General features: G+C 39.1%; 1 protein-coding gene across 1 annotated transcript in view; it reads left to right on the forward strand.

Moving 5' to 3' along the window:
• LOC110838648 (uncharacterized) overlaps window positions 1-25,832 on the forward strand; it is a 108,279-nt gene that overhangs the window by 26,691 nt on the left and 55,756 nt on the right. The window contains exon 2 of the mRNA XM_022082017.2: window positions 8,436-8,603. The gene's annotated coding sequence lies outside the window, so the exon portion shown is untranslated. The remainder of the gene's footprint in view (window positions 1-8,435; window positions 8,604-25,832) is intronic.

The raw sequence follows: 25,832 nt of genomic DNA on the forward strand, positions 1-25,832 counted from the left end.
TCATAGATTTGAAACTGTATATATATATATATATATATATATATATATATATATATATATAAAAGATCAACAATTTTCAATTTCGGAAATGTAACTCGCGATATTTAATGTTTTGGAGCTCTGAAATTTACAGTGTCAACGGCCAATGCATCTGATGATAACATATTTTAAAATATGCGTCGTTAGTAATTGGAGTGTTACAGGGACTAGCAGGCGAACACATTCCCGCTTAAGCCGTCTCGTTTCCTAGGTGACGGCCTGGAAAGGTCGGTTAGTTCTGTGGTTCAGTGCATGTAGTTTACAAGCTGACCTGAACTGTCCTGTATGTTTATGGTTTGGTGCGGTCCACCCGTTGCCTCTCCCTTGCTTTGGGTCCCTAACGACAGTCCCTGAATGCTGCTCTGTCAAATGTCTAATTATCTCACCGAGCAAATATTATTTTTGTTACTGTTACGACTAAATTTAATTTAAATTCGGTGGCTTCCTAATCGGAAGATACGTGGAGTCGTGATTTCTCGTTTTAGATTCATTACATCATTAATATTCAGAGCTTCTTCTCATTAATTAGTTTTGTACCGATTTTTTTTTCATTAAAATTTCTGTTGGATATTTTTTTATATTGACACATCATAGCGTCAAATTTGTTTCTTCCATCGTTATAATTAATTATTCTCGAATTTTCACAGCTGTTTCATTGCGTGCTCATACGTTTAGTTTTATGACTGTAGCAATTTAATTACAAGAATGTCTGTCATTCTTCATAGTTTCAACGAAAGAAGTAAAGATTAAAACAATTTCCATGTTTGGTGGCTGTTGGCTAAAGTCGTAAACCTCACAATTAGCATGCTCATTATATACGTGCATTGCCAACCATGCACTTGTTATCAACAAGACAGAGACTGGCAGGCTATCAGATGCCAAACATCTGTGCAATGACATAGCACGTTGTGTCATCACTTCAAGTACACGTGTCACTGTACTACAACACACGCTGCTGATTAAGTAGAACGTATGGTTTTTAACTTACATTTAGGTTGTAAAGTAGAATCAACTACCCGTTTGCCCTACACACCCCCACTTCCATTGTAATCCACCCATTATCGGTTTGTATGTTCTATTTACCATCGTATTTAACGCTGTCATACGTAGAAATCTCCTTTCAATTGCTCGAAGTGTGTTAGATTGCGTTTGGTTTTAATATAAGTAACATGATATTAGTTAGCCCTGAAGATGGAGGCAGTATGTTTATCCGAAACGTCTTCCTTTTAGTCAACACGGCGTTGAAACCCAGACAAGCGTGGGTAAAGACTTTGTATCCCCATAACACGCTAAATTTAGTGGTTTCTCAGCAATGCATACGCGTTAAAATGTAAGTACACACTTTCTTAACGCAGTGTGTAAGACGAATAGCGAGGAGAAGAAATTGAATATATTTTCCAAATTTGTTATTTACGTTTTACTGCGCGTTATCGGGGTCTGACATTTGTTTACTGTAGATACAAACCCATTTTTGCAAAGGTGATCAGAGTACCCATTCCACTTTATGGACTAATAGACCATTTCACGCGTGTTTCTTGAAGCAATGAGGGTATTAAAAAAAACTGAAGTACAAATCCATCAATTTAATAAAGATATACAAGTAGAGATTTTTCACATTATTCTTAATTTTTAAGGACATTTTAAAATGACAATATGGTGGCAGAAAGACACTTTCTTTTTACATTTTTAGTATACGAGTGATGAATCGTTCTAACATGACATGCAAAATTTTTGTGGTAACATGTTCGCAACAGAATCTTGTTTGTCATAATAAAATCTCAAAGGACTAATCCTTAATAACGTTAAAATCCCTTCGCCAACGCTGAGTGCTTTTAGAACTTATTCATTATTATATAGCACGTAATAAGCCGTGAAATAACGGTTACAGAGACTTTAGATTTGTCATATCATCATCATTTAGCCCCTTTTAAATAGTACCTAAAAGTCCAATTCTTACATCAAAAATTATACGACCGTCTCCATGACAGCGGTCAATTGGTAAATGCTGTTTAAGCAAATAATCGCTATTGACTGTGAAAATCATATGAGAAAAACATATTTTGTGTGGTCAAAATGCAGAGTTATTCATCGTTAAAGAACGTGGTGTATATGGTTACCACTGTGCGTTAAAAAGTTAATGTTTTGAAGGATCTATCTGATATGTGCTCGAAAATACCTGGCATTGTCATCAAGATAATGGAGGTAACTTTTAACTGATCGGTAATTACCAGACGTATAAGTGTGACATTCAATTTGCATAACGCCCGAGAAGGAAGCCTTTGATAGCCCAAGTTGCGACACATAACAGAGATGGATGGGAAGTCAATATTATCCTAATTAATTGCAAGCTGAGAGCCTAATGAATGTATATGGTATGACATGACCGCCATTGTATCCGCGGTGGTTAGTCGGGGACGTCATCAGGTCACGTGATGAGACGTGTCACTGATGTCCGGTGTTTTGTTGGATTTAAAGTAAGGAACTTGTTTTTTGTTTTTTTTGCACTACATGTGGAGCTAGGAAGATTTGAAAGGAGCACGTTGCAAAGTTGACAACTGGATTCAACTATGATGTGCTTTATCTTTTCATTAAGACATTAATTTTACCTGAAGACTTTTGTAGCGCTCATTGGAGAAGTAAAAAATGGGTACACATTTTTTGTTGTAAAGTCCTAAGTGTAGACTGTAGGATAATATTAAATTGAGTCTCTTTCAAATATTCTCTTGATCTCTCTGTCCTCCAAAACCTTAGGCCTCTGTTCATTGAAACAACTTTCCCTTCATAAATTTGTCAACCGTGGATTTTTTTTTATTCGTGGCAAACAAACATCAGAGTCAGTGTTGCCCGCTAGTCGCAAGAAATAATTTTGTAACCGCGAATTCCATTTGATTATGAATGTGTCTTTTTTTCGTTTTATGCGTTGAACGCAGTTTTTAGCCCCTTGTTTGTGCGGCAAATTCTCCGCTGCGCAAGGGAGGCAGGTAGCCTACTTTGCAGGCGCTGTAAAAGTTGCTTTAATAAAACGCGTATAACTTTGCTTTCCGGGCAAAATATGCCCAGAAGTTTTCTTTGGTTGCAAGTCATGTTCTGTTAACTTATCGTAGTGTGTGTAAAGTTGGGGAAACGGGAGAGTCTTTTTAGAAGTTCTGCCGTAATGAGGTGTGTTCGTCAGAAGCGCATTTACGAACCCAGTATAATTCTTACGTCGGGTCGTTATGTTCAAATTGGTGTTTTACCCCGAGGCAAGAGAGACTGAGGGTGTTTCTAAGAAACAGGACGCGGAAAATATTCTTACCTGGAGAGCAGTTGTCTCATTCGACGACCGGGAACTTACGTAGTAATGGGCCCCAAAATTCTTACACTTCACCACTTACTATTAAAATCTGAAGTCAAGGAAAATACGATAAGTCGGGCATGTAGCACCCATTGAATTCTGAACCCAGTCCTTGGCGTTAAGACAGTCAATCCACACTAAATTCATAGACACGATTAATTTTATGTTGGTGGTAACACACGAACACCTCCGAGTACCTGTCGTACCTGGCACCTATTTGGATGGTTCCGGATTAAAATTATGTCGACGAGACAGACTGAGGTTTTTCGTGGGTTTTCATAATTTTTTTCCCAGGCAAATTCGGTGATAATATCTTAAATTAGGCCACGACCTCTTCCCTCCACTTACTTTATGATTTATTATTTATTAATCATCATATAACTGGTCAACTTATAAACTGCGTGTTCTGAAGTACTCACGACTTCGGTAAATAAAACACAAACATAGCAAATAATAATAATAATAATTTCTCCCTTTCATGTCTTTCACTGGACATTTTGTGCTAGCCCAGGGATATATATTTTTTTTCTAGTTGTAAACCGCCGATGAAAACAAAACTTTCTTTTGTTCTTCTCGCCCGTGGCGTTATGTTTTACACAACAAATTTCTACGAATTACGTGGGCAAATGACGTCATATTCTGCGACTGCCCGCATGTACCACTTTGCTTCAGGTTGAACGAAAAATTTTCTACTCCCTCTTCCCCTCCGATTAAGCTGGCCGTAGAAAAAGAGGGAGGTTTGCCTTATCGAACATAATAATCCGGCACCTATTAGCCCCCCAACTTTGTATCTCGTTCTGTTTGCAAATGAGAATATTATTATGATTTTGGTGAGTTGATTGAAGCCATGTTGCATTTCATGTTAATTTCACGCGAAAGCGATGTTGATGCTTTCCGTATCCGGTCCGCTGGCAAGCGCCGTGTGTCACAGATGTTAGCCCCGCACAGTTAACCTTGTTGCAACTAATTGTGATATCCTCATAAACTGTCCGTCTGTTGTGTAAACATGATATTTTTCGCAGTAAATACATCGTTAAACAAGACAGGAAGCGCGTATTAATGCCTACATCACTCAGCGTTTACAAATACGTTTGTGAGTCCGTCATTGGACTTTGTGTTCATTTCTTGCAGATAACGAACAGTGAAATATTACGCCGAGTTCAAAGAGACGTGAATTATTTTATGGTCCACCGATGGTGAAGGCAGCAGGGACATCTGAAACGTTAATAACCTTCTACCAGACTAGACGGCGCAAAAACCCAGAAGACAGCCATCTTCATTATCGTCAACATGTACAGTTAATCTGTCTCTGACTTTTTCCCAACTATGTAATATTTGATTTCCGCAGTGTTAGGTTAGGTTAGGTTTTTAAATATTAATTTGTTTTAGCAGTAAAGCAATGTTAAAACCGTCGTGGATTTTAAGGAGAAAAGGCCATTTCGAAATTTTACGTATTCCATACCCAAGTTCTGCTCTCCATATTGAATTTATAGTGTCATCTATTGTAAATAGTCTTTTTGGTGTTCGACACTTCACTCAAGCACATGCCTAGTTATCGACTATATGGACAGATCGATAGTTATCGACTATGTGACAGATCGATACGTCTTTAATCGATAAGTACAATAGCATTTATCTGTTTACGTGAGCCTAAATACTTAAATTTCGCAGTTTTTAATGTTATTTCTTATAAAGAATATTTTCCTTGTGGTGTAGTACAAAAGAAATAACACACAAGAGAAGAAAAGCGGAAATTCTGTCAACCTAAATTCGTGAGAATTTACTGAAGAATTGAAGTCGTATATCTTGCACCGCTAACGCTAACAAACTACTGAAATAACAGAATATGAAGGAATAAGGAAGGGGGAAGACACTGAACGTTAAAGATACAAAAAGAGGTATCATTCTTCCTCTTTTTGATTTTAGTTTAATTGAGGATGGTAGAAGTTCTTGGGTACTTTATTATTGTCCAAATTATGAAGAAGGCGAGTACGCATTAACAGGAATTATGCCGGATAGAACATTTCTCAAAAAGTTTTTTTTCTCTTTCTCGGTGAAGGAACGAAACCAGCGAAAGATATAACCCAATTTTAGCTTTCTTCTTTAGCAAGATCTACGAACAACGTGGTCAATATTTTTACGTAAGAGAATCTTTTAAAACTACTTCCGTTCAATTTCCACGTTCCTTTTAACTTCATTTGCACTGGCGCTTTTATTAAGCACAAATTAAAATTAATATTTATTTTAAAATCCGACGTTGAAGCTTACATACATTTTTAAACTGGTTGAAGATCATTAGGGTTTTTTTTCAAACGTGAATGCAATTTTAATTTAAAGTCGCAATAAGTCGGCTTCAGATGAGATTTCAGGTTCTCACGGCGACTAATATGAAGATGGCTGTCCTCTGGTATGTTGTGCCGTGTAGTCTGGTAGAAGCTGGCCGACGTCTGAGAGGCGTGCGGCTTACTCACCGCTCTGATGATGGAAGCAGTAAGCGCATCTGAAACATGTGCCAATTTTTATCAGATTACAAAACGCAAAATTACAGAATAATATTTAATAAAGCAGTCCGTACCGCGAAGAAAACACGACACTTCACCATTAAAAAGATCAACTGGTTAACGCTGTTTAAGGAAATAATCGTTGTTAACAGTGAGAATCATACGAAATGTAACTACAAAATGAAAAGCTACTAATTACTGAAGCAGATGGAACATATAGGACTTCAAGGCGTTAATAAACTGCAAATTTTAAAGTCAGAACATCGGAAAGAATTTGAATTTATTAAGGCTGGCACGCTATTAAAAATCGTTTATAATTATATGAATGGTGCTCAAGTCGCTTATTTGTTATCGACGTTGAAATTTTTGTTTTGACTGTAGGTGGGGGGTCGCGTGCTACGTCATATTGACAAGGATCGCTTACTGTATTTGCTTCTGTTCCCATAGCAATTCCATTTATAGTGGCAATAATTTAGCGTTCTGAATATCTGTCTGCTCGTCACATGTGTAAATTTATGTTTACAGTTTGTGGTCGTAATATCTAATACATTTTATCATAGAGGAAGTTACATGCCAGGCAGAGCGCGAGTGTGGGAGAAGAAGCAAGGAGAGATTGAGTTATTTCCTTGGAAACCAACAAATTACGTGAATTTTAACGAGATTTCAGCAAGTCGATGTCATGACCTGTGCTGACATCAAGTGGGAAAACTCAGAAATACCATTCTGGAAGCTTGCATTACGAACATCAGATATCCTTATAAGTTCTGTAACCACATTACTCCACTACTATTACTTCCATAAGTGAGCTCACACACACATACATATATACATACGTACGTGTTCGATTATGATACAAATTTTAAGTTTTGTGGTCTCTAGTGCATGTGATTACTGTGTTAATTTACTTATACCTGCAGCAGGGCGTGAGAAAAGTAAGATTCGGTTTAGACCAATGTGTCATCACCCCGAAGACGTAGGCCAAAGTTTATGGTATTGTAAACTAATCTACTCGTAATATAATAGCCAATGTCCGTCACGCTTATCTGTAGGGGCCAGTTGAGATCAGAAACTGAGTGGGAGGGGTTTGAATTAGGGGTGATGGGTGGTGGCCCGTCTTGTGATCGAAGCACAGGGAAGGGTGAAATGATCATCCTCTTTATTTCTCTCGCTCTTGGGTTTGTAGCAGATTAAGCTGGAACGTGACGCAATTGAACGCGTCAGAATCACTGATTTTCCCCTCCTCAGTCTCCCATTCTCCTTGCGTGACCAGCCTTTCCACTTTCTTCTAATTCGACCCCCGTGTCAATTGAATTTGTAAATGACCACAGGAAATGAGCGTGTGTGTTTGTAAATAAATCGGTCAATGATAAACAATAAGACAGAGGTTATCACGGCAGCCAGTCCGAAGATGGCTGTCTTCTGGGTTGTAGTCTGATGGAAGTTTACTGACGTTTCGGAGGTCCCTGCTGACTTCATCATCAGGGCGATGAGTGAGTGAGTCATCGCCCTGATGATGTAGGCAGCAAGGACCTCTGAAACGCTGGTTAACATATACCAGATTACACGGCGCTACAACCCAGAAGACAGTCATCTTCAGTGAGAAACATGTTGGTGGATTCGTGAGTGGATTGAATGGATGGAGGTAACCAGCAAGAGAGGCGGTGTGTGGCTGACGCAGTGTGCAGAGGATTTGTTGGCCAGACACTGCACCTGAATCCAGACAGACTGCTCCATGCGCTTCTGGTCTTTTCCCCCCTCCCCTCCCACCAATTTATTTTCCTTGTTCTCCAATCCTCTCCTTGGACCACCAGGGGATAATAGCAGCTGGAGGTTAGGTGGTCCGGAGTTTGTTTTTCTAATAGCCGGGGCACCGTGGGGCAGAGGGGTCCTCATCCCTCATTCCCGCAATCCCCAGATGCTCACGTAACGTGGAGAAGGGCTCAGCTAAGTCTCGAAGCCCTTCTTCGCCTTTTTACGTACACCCTAGGCTGAAATATGATCATGGCAACCCACGTCTTTGGCTTCGTTGTCATCAGCGCCTGAAGCCTTCCATGACATAATCCCATCATTCTCTTTTAATTTGTTTTGTTTAACGTTGCACTGTTTAACATGCGATAAACAAAGTGTTAGAGGTCGTAAGTTCAAACGGCCCTTCTCGGCTTACGCGACGCTTTCTAATTCATAACCATCATCATCATTTGTAGAATCAGTAGAACGCATACATGGCCTTTCTAAGAACACTCTCGAGTTGTAGTTGCATGTAATTAACCAAGTACGCAGCGAACATCCATTCATTTGTTATCTCTGAGTTCAGTAGTCTTGGTAGAAATAGCATAAAGCATCAGTGAACAAGATGGCGTAAACAACAGTATACCGTGTGTTAAAACTGTAGCGTATTTTTAGAAACACCCTGTATATAATCTGTGAATAAACGATGATAGAAAAATGTTAAGTCCCAAAATTAATAGATGGTTTAAAAGAGCCGTTTAAAATGACTGGCTGAAAGTTTGCTTTAATATTGCGTTTCCGGAAGCAGGGATAATTTCTGGATGTTGTTTCAGTGTCGGAATACAATGCAGAGCTGTAATGGGGGATGGCGTAATGATCTGGGCAGCCGATCCGTCACAGCGTCGCTTCTGTCTCTGCGAAGTGAAAACGGAAGCCAGTGGGGAATCCCTACAGGGTCACGTGGCTTTCTCGAGCTGTAGGGAACCCAACACCTTCTGTTGGTGAGTACCAGGCTTCTGTTTCGAGTAAGGCGTTTAATAATTTAAAACACCGCGGTAAGTGTCTGTATCACGTACCTTAATATTCCCCACACGGTGTACTAATTGAGTCTGCATAATTCTCAAAATAAACAGCAATTATTTCTCGTGATAACATTGTCCAGTTGATCGTTGCCACGGAGACGAATTGTGCTTTCATTGAGGTACAGACCGGATATTTAAAATTTATTTACACGAGCTTCGAGCGACGCTTATTTACTTTAAATACAGGGTGTAACTTAAGTGACATTTCCCCCGCAAACTGCGCATAAAACCAAAGCGACTAAAAAGACTCAATGTTAAAACGAATAGTTGCGTGTCTGATCGGATTTTTATCGGCGATAATGTTTATGATTGTTATATCTTTCAGTATTTGGAAGTATAATGGAATTGCGTGAAATAATAACACATAGATCTCTGTGTACAAACATATTATATTAAATAATGTGTTTACATTAAAGGGGTTATTTATTATACCATAATCACGTCGTCAGGACCTCAGATATTGCAAGTATCTGCGTAAAACTATACGATTTTGAAGAAAATGATAGGCTATAAAACAGGGCGCCCTGATGATGGAAGTAACAAAGTTCTCAGAAACATCGATAAAGAGCAACCAGCCTAGGTGATTCGGCATTCCAGCCGAGAACCTCTGCTTCAGAACAGCCCCGTCTTTCCCCTCCGCCAGCAAAATAAATGTCCACCCCTGCACTCGATCGTAATGTCAGGAAAGGATTGGAAAGGAGGAGTGGGAGGGATAACGGTGTCCTGGGTTTCGTTCTGTCACTTCGGGGCCCTCGTCGTAATTTTTGTAGCAGAGCACACTTCCCCTTTCCGCCCTTTCAAAGACTCTTTCTGGACCGCCATGGTAACCGTTAAAGTGTGGGCCAACTCCGCGCCAAGTTTTGTTCGTTTTAGCAGCGTCTTCTGTTCCGAGGGAGATCACGTGGCGTCGCTGTTCTAAGGCTAATACTTCTTATTCACACCGTTCCAACGAAATGCACGAAATTTTACAGATGCAGACACCTTGCCCGATCTGACAGGGTCCAAAATTTACAAACACGTTCTCTGTGGCGCAACATTCTAGAAGACAGCCAGGTTTGTACTCGCAGCCTTGAGAACCTCAAACCTCGCTAATTATGTTTTGACTACAAACCATGTAAGGATCTCAGATACGTGTGTCTTGCGAAGATGTGAAAATCTAATGAAATTCGAAACTCTGTCGAAGACTTTGTCGTGAGTTTAACACAAACTAAACTATTGTGCTTAGTACGTGCAGCTGCTCGTAAAATTCTGTAAATTACCTTCGTTGTCAGCCCTTAAAAAGTAACAGTGAATGGTTCGTATCCTACCTGCTTTAACAATCATAAAGTGTGCATTCGTATCGTAAGAATGTCACCGTAAACATAGATCATTTCCTTAGACTACGTTAACCAGTTGATCTTAGTAATGGTGAAGTTTCGTGTTTTCTTTGCGGTATGGACTGAATTATTAAATGTTATTTATACGAGCTTCGGCTTCAAAGGGTCAATACTGATAATTAATTGGCGTTAAATTTAGAACGTGGGCGGCACAGGCTATAGATCTATGCGTAGTTTCTATGAGTAGCTCACGTCACAATGCGCACCCTTATGACATGTTGCATACACAGTGGCGTGTTATTAGACCCTAAGGACATCCATGCAGCTAGAACACTACTTAATAGGACCAATAACCCACATAATTATCACCCCGACCCGGTAATGGTACCATGAATATTTATACATATTCAACTGTCAACGTACAGACAGACAGACAGACAGACAACTACTGAGATGGGCTTAATGATACAGACGGATGAAACAAGCCAATTACTGGCTCCAGTCCTGTTCTGACAGAGTTGATCATTTCTAGGGAAGGGATTTTCCGTTCGCTGTGGCCCCTGGGACAGGCGATGTAGGCAGTTTGTCAGTCGCAGCGAATGACGCAAATATGACTACGGCCTGAGAAGCTATCAGTGCGCTCAGCTGTTCAAGAAATCATGACTTGTATGACACACGAAGGTTCATCACCGTCTTCACAACAGCCTGACAACGGTCTCTGTCCTGAGGCAAAAGTACGCAGTCCACACCTTCAAATCCCGTTTACGTTAGATTAATTTTCGTATTGTCGTCCTATCTCTCGTTAATTTAGTTTGCTCTTTGAAGCCGAAGCTCGTCTGTATGATATTTAAGAATTCAGTCCGTACCGCAAAGAAAACACGACAATTCACCATTACAAAGATTAATTATTTAGCGCTGTTTAAGTGAATAATCCCTGTTTACACGGACAACCATACGACACATACAAATACACTATGCGGGTAAAACACAGATGTACTGAATGTTATGTCACGTGGTACATAAGCTGGACTTTAAATAAAGGGTTATGTATACACATTGAACTCTGAACTGTATGTGTGTTTTGTTACGCCATGTCGTCTTCAAGAGGATACGGTAATGAACAGAATTTTCTTCCTCATTCCAAGAGTTATTTGAAGCTCTCATGAATTGCAAATGCTTTTGGTTCTGGTAACGGGATTTGCTCTGCAAGCAAAGCTTTGTGCCCGGGCTTCCGGAAAGGGGAACGGAAGCCAGTGTGTGCGTGTGCCATCCGAAGACTTTTTGAATGGATTGAGTGATTTTCATAAACATCGCAGTAAAATTCGTACGACTGAAATTCAGATTGATATGACTCCATGAACCTCTCGTGCGTACAAGACATTGAAGCAGGTCGTAAAAATTCTGAGATGCCTTTGAAGACGGGACTCAGAAATTGAGAATGGCGATGCACAGTTCGAAACTACAGAATTGAATATAAATTTATTTAAAGTCTAACTTGCGTATTTACTTCTTGAGAGCGGCTTCTAATAAAACCTTTGAAAGTGAATCTGTTGGCTTCGCCATCTCTGTTCCCACCTTCAGGACGATACGTGGATATTACGATATTTCAGCTGTGTGTTTCGACATTTTGACATCATCAGGAGCTTCCGGTAAACAGGGTGATTTGAAGAGATGTTACCACTTGGGTGCTTAAAAAAATATGTAACACCGTATGGAGTTATCGGTACACTGTTTCATTTTAAAGCCTCAGAAAATTTGGCACATCCGGTTGCTTCAACATAATTTTCATATGCACTGTGACGTCACCGGACTTATAAACAAAACAGTTGTACCATGCGAATTTTTTTTTGTTCGTCACTGTTCCCACACGCAGACTGCGTTGTCAAATAGAAATAATTTGTGTTTTGTGTGTGTTCGTTCATAACAACCGATCGTAATGATTTTATTGAGATGGATGAACGAGTTGTTCTGAAACACCGAATTTAAAAGTGGAAACAATGAATCTTCATTATTAGTGTTTGTTCACATGCACACAAATTTTGATTGATATGTTTTGTCTATAAACATGGTATCTGGGTGTGTTGCAAATGGCGTCAGTGACAGATGGATATAAATGTGATATATAAATGGTCATAGATTACATATTGGAATATTCAGAGCGGTATTTTAAGATACTGCACCTGAAATATGGATTAAGTAAACTGCAACGGTGAGATGCAGCGATTGTCAATAAGTCTGCGCGTTTTTATGGAAACCTGTCGTCTAAGAAGCAGCGTTGCTGAAAATCCGCGCTTACGAAGACCAGGATTTTAAAGGAAACTGCTGGTTACGGAACCACGTTAGCTGTTAATACTCATAACCTCTAAATGCACACGAAATTTTCTTTGGAAAACACTTAAAGCCATTTTCAGTGCCTGGAGGAAGGCGAGAGGTGAATATTGAAATGGAATAAATAAAGAAACAGTATGAGGACGCGAACTGGATTCAGTAGGCTCTTGTGGCCCTACTCCAGTAAATATGGAGGGAAAATCGCCAGTCTTTTTTTTTTACGAATTAAAAACCGTGGGCACGTTAGACCGATATCGCAGTTGGCAAAACTGGATACATGCTGAAAATCGATATTACAATAAATCCGCGGTTGGTAAAACTGTAATTGGCGAAGAATAAATGTTTGTTTATAGTCGATTAAATCTTGTTAAGCGATCTGAACGAGGGGCCAGAATGAGAAATTTTTGCTTGAACGAAAAATAAATTAAAAATAACGAATACATTACAAGCAAGTACGTTCTTGATTTGTCTGTTAGATACACTTAATACGCGGTTAATATTGGTCTTCTGGGTCGCATGACTGTGTGGACATGTGGGTAGACACCATTGTTTCGAAGACGTTTACTACCTCCATCTTCAGGGCGAGGTTGTAAGCTCCGAAACGTCGGTTAGTATCTGACACTGCAGGACACATTATCGTCAAAAGACAGCCATCTTCATGCACGTCTCTGTCAGAACCTGAAGTGTCACAATAAACAAACAAATAAATAAAGACTTTAATTTCTGTGGTGGTGACTGTAAGTCGATCGAATTCCTGACTCCAGAGTACAGAGTAGAAGTGAAATTCATAATGCATTTGTTACAGTGTAATATCCCCCGCTTTGCAATGTTACATTTTCAACCACTTTCTCTGTTGCATTATGGGTAATGGAGGTTTACACGCGGCAAAGTTTTGGGTCAACATATCGGCAGAGGGAAAGCGATGATACAGTGCTTGTGAAAACCACGACGGACAGGGGAATTTGGAACACTTCAGGCCGAAATATACGTGCACATGGGACGAGTAATCCCCCGTATATTAATGAAGGAAGAAGCCAGTGCGAGATCTGGGGACCGCTGGCTCAGACGGCAATATCCCCCTGCCTGGAGCTTTGCCCTTTTTTGTTCTTATTTCCGAAAGGTTTTAAAACCCCGTGTCTTGTACACTCAGAACGGAACAGTAAGACTTAAAGGCGCGTGTTAAGAAATGTATAATAATCCGGTTTAATTATAGCTGCCATTTTACTTTGTTTTAATTAAAGAAAAATCCCTGATGAGACTTTTTTGTGATGGCTTATTCGTAGAAACGTTGGAACACGCGTAAGATTTGCTTGCTCCTGGTTTCCTCTGAGACGTTTTAGTAAATCGCGGAATGCTAACAAGGCGTCCGTCTTCATTTCATTTACGTAAAGGCAGAATATAAATAAAAAAAATTTTGACGTGAAACGTATACTTCTTGTAATGAAACTAGTTTTGGTCGAAAAATCCGAAGGTAAACTGAAAACTTGGAAGAACTAAGTGTAGATGGAAGAATATCGTATTGGATCATAAAGACATAGGATCAGAGGTTGTTGATTGCGTTCATTTGACTCGGCATAGGGGCAAACGGTGGGCTCTTGTGAAGAAGGGTGAAAACATTTTGGTTCAAAGGTCTCAGATCAGGTAATTTTGACCAGCTGAGGGACTGTTAGGTTTTCAAGAAATACCTAGCTCCATGGTGATAGTTGTAATAATATTTTTATATAACTCTGAACTCTGAGATGTCCGAAAAATTCATCTGCAAATGAAAAAGTTTTAAGAATACGTGGAGATTTTCCTCCACGCATTTGTAACCTCAACACCAACTGAACACGTGTGATCACTCCCCGGGAAAAGCCATCCATTTTCCCCCTGTAGTAGTTACATGAGAGGTCACTTGGTCTCGAGACTTGCCCTAGATGCAATGCCTTGTCGTCTAAATCGGCGACTGTTCTGAGTGAATTATCATCAGTGACCTCGAGACGACGCTGACAGTGGAAAAGGTAATGCGGATTACGCAGAAAGAAGCTTACTTAAGCGCTATTGAATGTTGGATTAAAACGCTGCAACTGTGACTCACAGCCAGCTCTAAGGATACAAAGTATCCTAATGTGCTTTTAAGAGGAAATCCCATTGTAGTTTTTGAAAACACGTCCTAATCCCATACATATATCTGTTTGTGAACAGAATATAAACCTACAGGTGAGACAGAGGTATAAACAAACTAATAATACCTTTATTTCATGAATTTGTAATAAACCAGAAATACTCAGCGGGAAATCGAACATGAAATGGGTTAAGAGGGAAATTTTTTGTTGTTGTAGAATACAGTTTTGCTTCACGGTGATAACTAATGAAAATTTCGTGTTATTTCACTTGGAAAATCCATTTTCAATCTGGAATTTCTTTCCCCAGAGGACTTTAACACTACACATAGAGGAGTCTCGTAATTTAGTGGGTGGTCGGAGTCCCCACACGAGAAATACGCGTGAAAAACGTAAAATAAGCCGTTTCGCCTCTAGTGGGTTTATGGTAGTAGGAGAAAAAGTCAGATGCATTGAGGGCACCTTGGTTGAAGACGTGTCTTCATACGGTTGTTGCAATATCATTTCCCTCAACACCATTAATCAATTTACCGTTCTCATAGACAAACTTGTGTTTTCTTAGAGGTGCGGACTGAATTTTTAAATATTATTCATGTGAAAAACGCTTATGTGCAAATCAAAATTCCACCGTCTTTATAACAAGCTCTCACTAATTATAGCCCTAATGTCTTCAATCTTAGTGTGTCCTTACTAGAAGGACGAGCTGGCATTGCCTGGGAACCTTCCAAGTATAGATGCTCCCTCCCCAGAAATAAAGTGTGTGTCACTTCTGTTCACTTATTTCTATACTAGATGTTACCATGGAAAGCACTTCGAGAATAAAGCAAATTGTTTCATTTTTTATTTAAGTTGTAGTCGAAATGAAGCATTGAAAAGTTTGTAAATTTGAAAATAAATACACACAATAAAAGTCAGCATTGCTAAATCCACTTTATAGTCGGTATGTTTGTAAATGTACATACGGTGTAGATATTTACGTTAAGTATACTTAGTAATCGACCCTTCAAAATGATCATTAAATTGTACATTCTTTTTGTAATCCGCTCAAAACGATTTATAATTCTGCCTGTGAAATGTGACCCTAAATTCGTTACGAATTATAGAAGAGATTTTATGACAGTCTTTACTTTATAACATAACATTTCAAACTTTTGCATGTTTTTGTGATGTTCAAACACCGTGTTCTTTGATGACACTGTATTGATGATATATAATTGAGGCTCATGTTCAGCCTGTTATCTCAGCTAACCCTTCGTAATTATCAACTAAACCGGCTCTAGAAATTACTTGTTCCGTTATATTTCAAAGTTCATGACGTTTTAATTAGCGCTAGCTACCATCACTCGTTTATTCTTAATGACCACTACTTCAGCAAACTGACGTCCCATATAAATTTAAAGGAATTTAGAATTTCTCTGTGACTGAAAAAAAAATGCCTTAGGATTAAAATATTTTTCGTGTTTCAGAGGCATGTAATGTAATACGAATCACTTTTTTATTTCTTCTCCATAATAATTGTTTAACATCAGTATTGTTTAAAAATTGTATTGGAAAATATAATTTTAAGAGAACCAGGAGTAAATGGGATATTAAAATTAACCATTTCAAACGGAAACTCTCGTACAACAATGTGCATTGTCGCCTACACAAGCGCATTATTAGCCTAACCCAACCTAACCTAACCTAACCTAACCTAATATAACCTAACATAACCTAACCTAACCCAACCTAACCTAACCTAACCTAACATAACATAACCTAACCCAGCATAACCTAATTCAAGGAGAACTGCCCACTAGCAGCTTTCTGTTACGCATGGTCGTCTAAAGAAACAGAAATATAAAGTTGAAATTGTAGGTTTTGTGTTTGATCGCTTATAGCTCGAGAACGGACATACCGATTTACACCAAACTTGGCATGACTTTTCCTTGAGACCAGAAAGAGATTATATAAAGGTCAGAACTCCATAAATGTGGCTTGAGTTCGATTCCTACTCATGCAGGATTTTTATGTGTTTTGGTTACTAGATAATGTGCAGTTAGTGATAAACGCGACGTTTCTGTGTGACCTCTACAGCAACGCGCTGCATTTCTGTAATAAAATTCTCCGTCCTATAGGATCGAGTAACTTTAATGGCCAGGATTTAATTTCACAATGGTCTGTATGTTCGGGTCATTTACACTTTGCAGATAATCGTTGACCTCCTGTAATTGAAACAGTGTTTGTATTTACTGTTTCAACTGGACAAGAGCTTCCCCGGCCCCTCTTTCATTGTGCTCCCCAGTTATGGAAGTGACTCGCAAAACAACATGAGTTTCAACCGCCATCATGTGCACACACACACACACACGTTCATCACGTTCCCTGTAATTTATCCGGAAGTTGACATCATGTCAACAGAGTGTTTATAAAATCAGGTATCATCACACGTGTGTCATCATGGCCTGGAATTAAGAACGATTTTTCTGAAGTTATATGTTTGGAAGCGAAACATGGTCAGTGGGAAAGATAGAAAGAAGAAGAAGAAGAAGGATAGAAGCATTTGAAATGTTGAAAATTAAGTGGACTGATAAAGTACGAAATGAGCTGGTCTTAGACAGGACAGGCGAAGGAAGAAGTCTATGGGAAAATCTTACGAGAGGAAGAGATAGGATGGCGGACACATTCTGAGGCACCCAGGATTGGTTAATTTGGTAATGGAAGGAACAGTTTAAGGGAGGAATTGTAGGGGTAGACAAAGATTGGAATATGTGACGCAGATTTTTGAGGATGTGGGCTGTAAAAAATATGTGGAAGTGAAGAGATTGGCGCAAGATAGGCGAAAATGGAGGACCACATGGAAAGACTGATGACAAACAAACAAACAAACATCATCATGGCACGGTATTTCATAAAGACGTTGCCTATTGTGGTTAGCAGATGGCGGAAGTGTGCGGTCTTATTTCAAATAGACACATTTTACAAGTCATTTTTCAGGGAATCCGAAAATTTAATATGATCTTCACGTAAATTGACGTTGTATTTATACGGATTCGAACTAAAATCAAATTCGACGTACAAAACTACTTCCCATGCAGATTAAAATTGCGGATTCACATACGGGCATGACCTTCCCGTTGTACGTTCATTTCACGAAGTCGATGCAATGAATTCTGAATTTCCAAACAAGGGCGAACCAGGAAATGGCATATATTTTTGCGCGTGTTTTACTTTTCAACAAAGAACATAAGAATTAACTCACAATGCAGAGGGCAAGCCTGTGTTTCCAACAGCAAGAGTTTTTTGTCTTTGAAAATGCCTGACAGATTTATATTATCCTCCCATTTATGCCTAGGTCTACCAATTCATCTTTTCCATCAGGTTTTGAGGTTAAGATTTTGTATAAATATCACATATTCCCTATTTACGCTGCAATTTTACACTCCTAGATTTAACCATCTTAAGTATATTCTTTGAAGGTTAAATTATGAAACTCCTCGCTGTGAATTTTTCTCCCTATCCTCTCGGCCACGTCCTCTTCTGCACCCTGTTCTCAGACACCCTCAAAGTGAGAGGTGCTGTCTCAGCCAGACGCAGGTAATAATAAATTTGACGCGTGAATTAAGGCATGTTCAGGGATTATATCGATTTTAAGGTAAGATTGCTGCCTCTTACATTTAGGATCTTGAATTTGAGCTACAAATCAAAGAAGGTTGACAGCAGTGGACGCAAGGTTACGAATATAACCGGGATTAGGAGTGAGAAGGTTAAAGTGACGTTGATTCCTCTCGCTCTTCCCAGTTCTTATATAAAATGAGTCAGCAGAGAGAATGGTCGGTCTAATGGCCTGTTTGATCGCAGAGAGACGTGAGCCTTACATTTCTCCATCGTTCAATAAAGCACATACTTCCGTTTCTTTCGATTTTCTTATTAGCGCCCTTCATCATATTTCTGCTTTGTCTCGTGACACGTAGCTCGACAGCGTTTTCGGAAGAGCGCGGGTTCGTATTTCGATACAACACTCTGAGACATTACACACAAAGGAAAACACGTTTCTGTAGCTCTGTACAGAGTTTCTGTCAGACTGAGTCTCGGGTGGTTCTAAAATCCCATTTTTCTGCTCTACAGTCACGATGTGTAACAAATAAGAGGATTTTATGTTTCAGCAACTGTTAATGTAGACGAGTTAGCGTTCTATTATTTTGTTTCGAGTGTCATTATTGACCGATTGTTTAGAGTGTCATTATTGACCGATTGTTTTGTTTCGAGTGTCATTATTGACCGATTGTTTAGAGTGTCATTATTGACCGATTGGTTTGTCTTGAGTGTCATTATTGACAGATTGTTTTGTTTTGAGTGTCATTATTGACAAATTGTTTTGTTTCGAGTGTCATTATTGACAGATTGTTTTGTTTCGAGTGTCATTATTGACAGATTGTTTTGTTTCGAGTGTCATTATTGACAAATTGTTTTGTTTCGAGTGTCATTATTGACAGATTGTTTTGTTTCGAGTGTCATTATTAACAGATTGTTTTGTTTCGAGTGTCATTATTGACAGATTGTTTTGTTTCGAGTGTCATTATTGACAGATTGTTTTGTTTCGAGTGTCATTATTAACAGATTGTTTTGTTTCGAGTGTCATTATTGACAGATTGTTTTGTTTCGAGTGTCATTATTGACAGATTGATTTGTTTTGAGTGTCCATATTGGTGTGCTGTTCTGTTTATGAATTAACGAGACGAAAGAAGAATGTCCCAACCATGTATTTGAAAGTACGAACCCTCTTAAGGGACACAGTGACAGATCACGTGAATATGGTCATTTGTTGCAGCCTAGGAAACACCAATCCCAGACCGATTAAAGCAGGAATTTGAAAATAAAACGTCAAAGCAATGTTGACTTAGATTTTAGTACAGAAAGAAGTATTCATTACGAATTTACTGCGCCAGAAGAAAACCATGCATTCTAGTCTGAAGTTGTGGATGAATGTTCAGTATACAAATACTGATATTGAGATTTGAGGTTACCACAGCGGTGCAAATGTTGACCTGTGTCTTCTCAGCTTTGGCACATTGCAGGCCTGTAGGTATATACCAACGTTATGGAGGAAATTGCTGCTTCCATCCTCAGGGCTGAAGTCTTGTCTTTGTGTCGTGGATCACACAGTTGCATTGCCAATGTCTGTACAGTAAATCTCAGGAATCTTATGATATCAGTTATTTGATTCTAGTTTTTGAGCGGTTAGCCGTGATTTTATGATCTGTAACATTTAAAAATGACTACGTCTGCCACTCACCCTGTGCTGCTGCTACAGGACGTGCTGGTTCTGTGACACCCGTTACTTGAATAAGTGATTAATCAGCACTCTGCCTCAGCAAAGGGTTCTAAAGAGACTAATTCAACATCACACCCCAAACCCCCTTCGCCTTCCGGCCGCCATCTGAATGACGTAACACGTGCACACGATTTCGTTGCAGGAGGTTCAAGTGCCAGTTCAGAAATGACGCAGTAAGCGTGATAGTGCACGGATAGACGGGTGTTCCAAAAATACGTGCTACGAATCTGTGTAATAGGCGGTGGGGTTAATAAGTTCATCTTTCTGATCCTCGCTGTTCCATGGGACTGTGATCTGCTACACCAAGCAACTAAAAAAACTAATAATTCTTTCTCCTGTCGTCCCAGCTCCAAATATCCGCGTCCTAGTTCATAAATTTAAACCCTTTTGCTACTGTGCCTCCAACATTTTCCTCAGTACCTCTCTCATGCTACTTTCCTGCTGTCTTCCATTTTGACGCCGCAAAATAAAATTATTCGTCTGGGAATTAGAACCATGAAAATTCTCAACACGTTGCAATAATACAGTCGTAAAATTTTTCTGTTCTTTCTTTCCGCGTTTCAAATTCTTTTTCTTGCTCCATTTTCCTACTATATATTTTACCGTTCTCACTCACAGTCATTCTTTGTCTTTATAACATATACGGCAAAAGAGAAATACAAGGAAATGTAAGGCTCTATTGGGATTTGATACCAAACGAAGCTCGAGGAAACTGTGGCAGTCACATTAACATAGAACACGAGGCAAAGGGTGGGACGCGCGAATTTGTTTCAGTGGTTTAAAGGTTTATGCGCCATGACGTTTCGAAATGAAAATGCGAACGTAAAACATGTTTTTCATATATGTTATTTGCCTCACTGCAGTTACATTAGTGCAGACCATTTTAATAACTTAATAACTGGTATCAGGAAACCAGCTATGTTGACCAGTTTGTTGAAAATGCTGAAAATGTTGTTTTTCTTTGCAGGAAACCGTAACATTCTAATACCGAATACAGTAAACGTATTAAGACGTGTCTCAGAACGGACGCATATGTAAGAAAGTCTTTGGCCTCGTATGTACACCCGTCTCTCAATTTACGAGCTTCCTATTTATAAATGTCATTACATGAAAATTTTTAACAGTTTTTCACTTACATTATTTTCCCTACAACAAAGAACCACTTATTTTCTTATCATTGGCTCTTTGTAATTAATATACGTAGAGTAATTAATGTTTCAATAAAGATAATTCTTACTACTTACTTAAGTTCTGATATTTTTGTTGTAACTACAGAAACTGCTGTAAAATGTAAGATTTTGATTTAATATTTCAGTACTGCTTTACAGGGTTAAACAGTTAATAATTATCATACAAGGTAGTGTTCTGAACTGTGTAAAAAATATTCTGTGATTTTTCTGAGAATAGGGAACCAGTCAAAATCCTTTAGATTAAAATTAAGGGGAACGACAGTTACTGACTTCTGGGTTGTAGCGCCGTGTAGTCTGGTAGGAGTTCACCGACGTTTCAGAGGTACATCATTAGGGCGATGGAAAGGCAGAAACACCTCTGAAACGTCGGTAAACTTCCACCAGACTGCACGGCGCTACAATCCAAAAGACAGTCATCTTTAAAATAAAAACGTTTTGATTGGTCGAATTTTCAAAGACGTAAGAATGATTTAGAAGTTTGCAAGGAATTATTAATTTATTAAGAGGAGCTGGCAGTCTTAAATATTAACAATATAACGTGATTAGACTCCCATTTTCATAAATATATTATGGTGCAATTTCCGTCATGAATTAAGCAATTTCCACTTATGGTGAGCGGAACTCATGAATATTGAAAAACCAGTTGTTCTTCTCTCTCGCCGTGCGCGTCGCTTTTGGGACGGCGGCAGCAAAATTCCGACGTCGCTGCGCGGCGTTAAAGCCGTGATTTTTATAATTCGTAGAGTTAACATTGGAAGCCTGATACTGCGGTAAGACATAATAAATTGGACGACTAAATAGTAAACAAATGTTTAACCATGCAGCGTGTAAAGTTTTATGAACGAAATCGCTGTGTGTTTGCTGAAATTTTCCTTGATTTAAATTTAAATGTCACTTATCAGGTAAACGACAGGTAAGTGACCGGGGCATGGCGGAGATAAGAAATGCATACAATTTTTTTTTACTAAGTCCTTATTAAATATATCCCTATTTAAGTTAAACAGCAGGGCGTGGATTGGATTCATATGGCTCAGGTTAGAGACCTATGTCAGGATCGTTATGAGCCCTCAGGTTCCATAAAAGACAGAAAATATTTTTACCAGCAGAGAATAACGGGTCTTTTTATTTCTTGAAAAATATTTTATGCCGATAAAATAAAATTATTAAGGCACGGTTTTCATGAAACACCTTCTGGACTTCCCTTTGATGTTAGTTTCATTAGACAAAAATAATAAAACCTTTGCGTCCTTGTAATACGATTAATTGCTTGCATAAATTGGCTTCTAAACTATCCACGCTGAGATTCTGAATGATTAATTTGAAAGGATATGGAAAGAAGTGGTCATGGCGTATTATAATGTTATATCACGGCATTTGAATGGAGGGACTGAGTTAAACCGCGCAAGAATTTAATCACTTTGACCATTCCTAGATCTGTAATCAAAATCAGTGCCTGCAGAATACGTAGTTCGTACGCCGATGCCCAAAAGTGACTTCCGGTGGAAGGTATGTGTGAGGATAATATTAAAATGAATCTTGAAGGAACATGTGAATTCGTAATTGGGTTAAAGTGACTGAACGTACGACTACCTTCTGCGACGGCGGTTATGAAATGTCGGACTCACTAACAGTGAATTTATTCATCTGGCGAATAAGTATCAGCTATCCATGGAAGACCTGGGGAAAATTTGTTTCTGGTTAATGAACACAAGTATTACTATTAAGAGCCGGTATGAAACGTAAAGCACAAAGCTCACTCCCGCCTTCTAGTGGCATTTACACGGTGTTTAAACCTGACGTAAGGGATGTGATAAAAGCTAACTGCTCCGTAATCTCCATTAACCAAGATTATACATTTCTGTTCTTTGGGATCCATAATAATGGTTGCATTCCGATATCTTGTTTGAACTGACGTGCTACGTTGTAGACACAGAGTTGAACTCGAATTATGACCTCGAAGCCTGCAAAATAATCTACCAAGCACACTAGCTCTCTGTCGCTTACAGATTCGCTTCAAGTTTTCCATATACTTCAAAATAATACCATGACAAAACACTTTTCCCCCGAGTTTAATAAACAAATCCAATTTAAAGAAGATCTGTCTTGATTTTATATAAAAAAATTTCTCGCTTTAATTAAAGTAAGGCGCGATGTCGTATTCTTCCATATTAAAAACTCATAATCAGATTTAGAATTTTGAAAAAAAAATCCTCCTAGGTTGTAACTCCGTCAGGACTTTTAGGACACCGACGTTTCGGATAAACATACCGTCTTTATCTTCAACCCTGAAGATGACGTAAGAATCCAGAAGATCAACATACGTGTGGCGACCCACTTTAAACTTTTGAACCGGTTGACCGAATATCCCGATATTTGGTATAAGCGTTATGCTATTAAAGGCCATTCCAACGTCGTTCTTCCTAGTTTGCCACAATCAGTAATAAAAGCTTGCAGGACTCGCAAGACTTCTGAAGTTGGAACATACTGCCCCCGTGTTCACGACCGAAGATGGAAGCAGCATGTTTCTCCAAACCGGTGGTATCCACCTGCATTGATCCTCGAATCTCGGCCTCATGCTTGTACCTTTAATTTTATTCTCTCGTGTTTCGCATTCTTCCTGTTTCCTTTCATGCGTCTGTCTTCGTGTCATTCCTTATCTCTCTTTAATTCCTTCTGTTCACTCCACTTTTTGTTCTGGGCTCTATTCGTCATCCCATTTTCCTCAAATTACAGTTTTCCCCGCTGGATTATATATTTTCGCCTTTTGTTTTAATGCGCGTATCAGTTAAACGCACAAGAATTATCAGCTTTGTCCGCCCGTCTGCTTTCCCTCCCGTTGGACAGTTGCTTTGGACCACGATGATGGATGTCGCACGAAGTGCAATGGCGAAGAACACAGGCCCCGTCGTGCCCGGCAGAAATGCGACAGAACCTGACAACAGACGAGCTAACAGCGTCTCTGAGATTTAAAGCAGGTGCTGTGTTTACACCTAGAGACCGCTAACTTCCTGTGTGTGCAGAATTTACTTCACTGCAGGATAAATGCTTTCAGTAGATTCTTCGGGTAATATCGACAATCATTTGGCAAATGGCAAATTAAACCGAAGAAGACAGAAGACTTAGTAAGGGCGCGCTGACTAGGGTGAAGAGTCAGCCCTTTGAAGCCGAAGCTCGTCTGAATATCATTTAAAAATTCGGCCCGTACCGCGAAGAAAACACAACATTTCACCATCACAAAGATCAACTGGTTAACGCTGTTTAATGAAATAATCGCGGTTTATTCCGAGAATCATAGTTCGTCTGAATTATATTTAATGATTCAGTCCGTACCGCGGAGAAAACACAAAACTTCACCATCACAAAATCAACTGGTTAACGCTGTTTAAGGAAATGATCGCTGGTTATTCTGAGAACCATAGCTCGTCTAAATTAGATTTAAGAATTCGGCCCGTATCGCGAAGAAAACACAACTCTTCACCATTACAAAGATCAAATGGTTGACTCTGTTTAAGGAGATAATCGCTGTTTACAGTGAGAATTATACGAAACTCATAAAGACATTTTTGTCTGATATTGACTACAGCTAGAATTATAGTCAAATTTCAATAGAACTCTCCAAAATCAAATTTTATGAAAATCCGCTGATCTATTCTCTTGCCGTTGCGTGTGTATAGACGGGCAGACGTTCAATGCGAATTTAATAGGCGCTGTTCTTGAATGTGAATGAGTCTAAAAGGAGGAACACTGAAGAAGATAAATTTGGCATTATTCACAGAATACCATCAGTGGTAGTGGCCTACACGCATTTCATAAGCCGTATAATTAATGTGCTTACAACCACTGTGCATTGGGGGGGGGGGGGGGCTGTTAGGTTATCACGACCCCCTGGATCGTCCATGCACAACACGAGCCATTGACAAATGGCTAGAAAACAGGGAACAGGATTCTGTATTGATTTTTCCTTTGTTTTTTTTCTTCTAAGTCTTAGGGACGAGCTTTATGATATCGGATGATGATGTAATGAAAGAAGTATCTCAGAGCTCTTGTGTGTAAAGGGTACTTAGACACGAAATCACAGAAGGATGAAGAATTCAGAGGCGTTTTGCTGTTAGGTCAGCGCAGAAACGCCTACAGACTACTTCCGGTAACGGAAAACACTTATTGGTTTAAAGACAGCCATCTTCGTGCTCGCCAACATAAGAACCTCGATTCCTAATTATTTGTTTAAACTCTTGTATCTTCCTTGTTTCTTTAATCCTATAGGACAAAGTGGTAATTATATGTGCCACCTGCCTTAACTTCTAGTAACTCTGCGCTTAGCTGACAGAGCTCATTTGTGGGTTTCTTTACGATTCTAATAATAAACAGCGATTATTTCCTTAAACAGCGTTAATCAGTTGATCTTTGAAATGGTGAGGTGTTGTGTTTTCTTTGCGGTACGGTCTGAATTCTTAAATAATATAATATTTAGACGAGCTTCGGCTTCACAAGGCATAATCTACCTCGTTTACTCTGTAGTTTTCTCTTGTAGAATAACATATTCTGTTTTGTGGCGTAGTTTTTCAATATTTAATGTACTGGAATCTGTTATGGATATCCATTACAGATCCTTCGGTTTCACCAAACAGCGCGCGTTTCTTTCGTGTATTAGTTATAAGCGGTTTTATAAACTTTCATTTACGAAGTTAATTATCAAATATTAAAATATACGAAACTGCAATGTTCCCGTGGGTTTATATGGATGTGAAACCTGATTTTCATCCCGCAGGAATAACATGGATTAAGGATGTTGGGAAACAAAGTGATAAGAGAATAATTGGGCGAAGAAAATTAGGAAGTGATGAAGTTTAAAATGTCTGCGCTTCGCTGGATATTGGAGTTATCAAATTAAGGGGCGT

This window comes from Zootermopsis nevadensis, unplaced genomic scaffold, assembly GCF_977971745.1.
Source record: "Zootermopsis nevadensis isolate Lab colony 2312 unplaced genomic scaffold, Znev_1.0 Znev_ptg000003l, whole genome shotgun sequence".
Lineage (NCBI taxonomy): Eukaryota > Metazoa > Arthropoda > Insecta > Blattodea > Termopsidae > Zootermopsis > Zootermopsis nevadensis.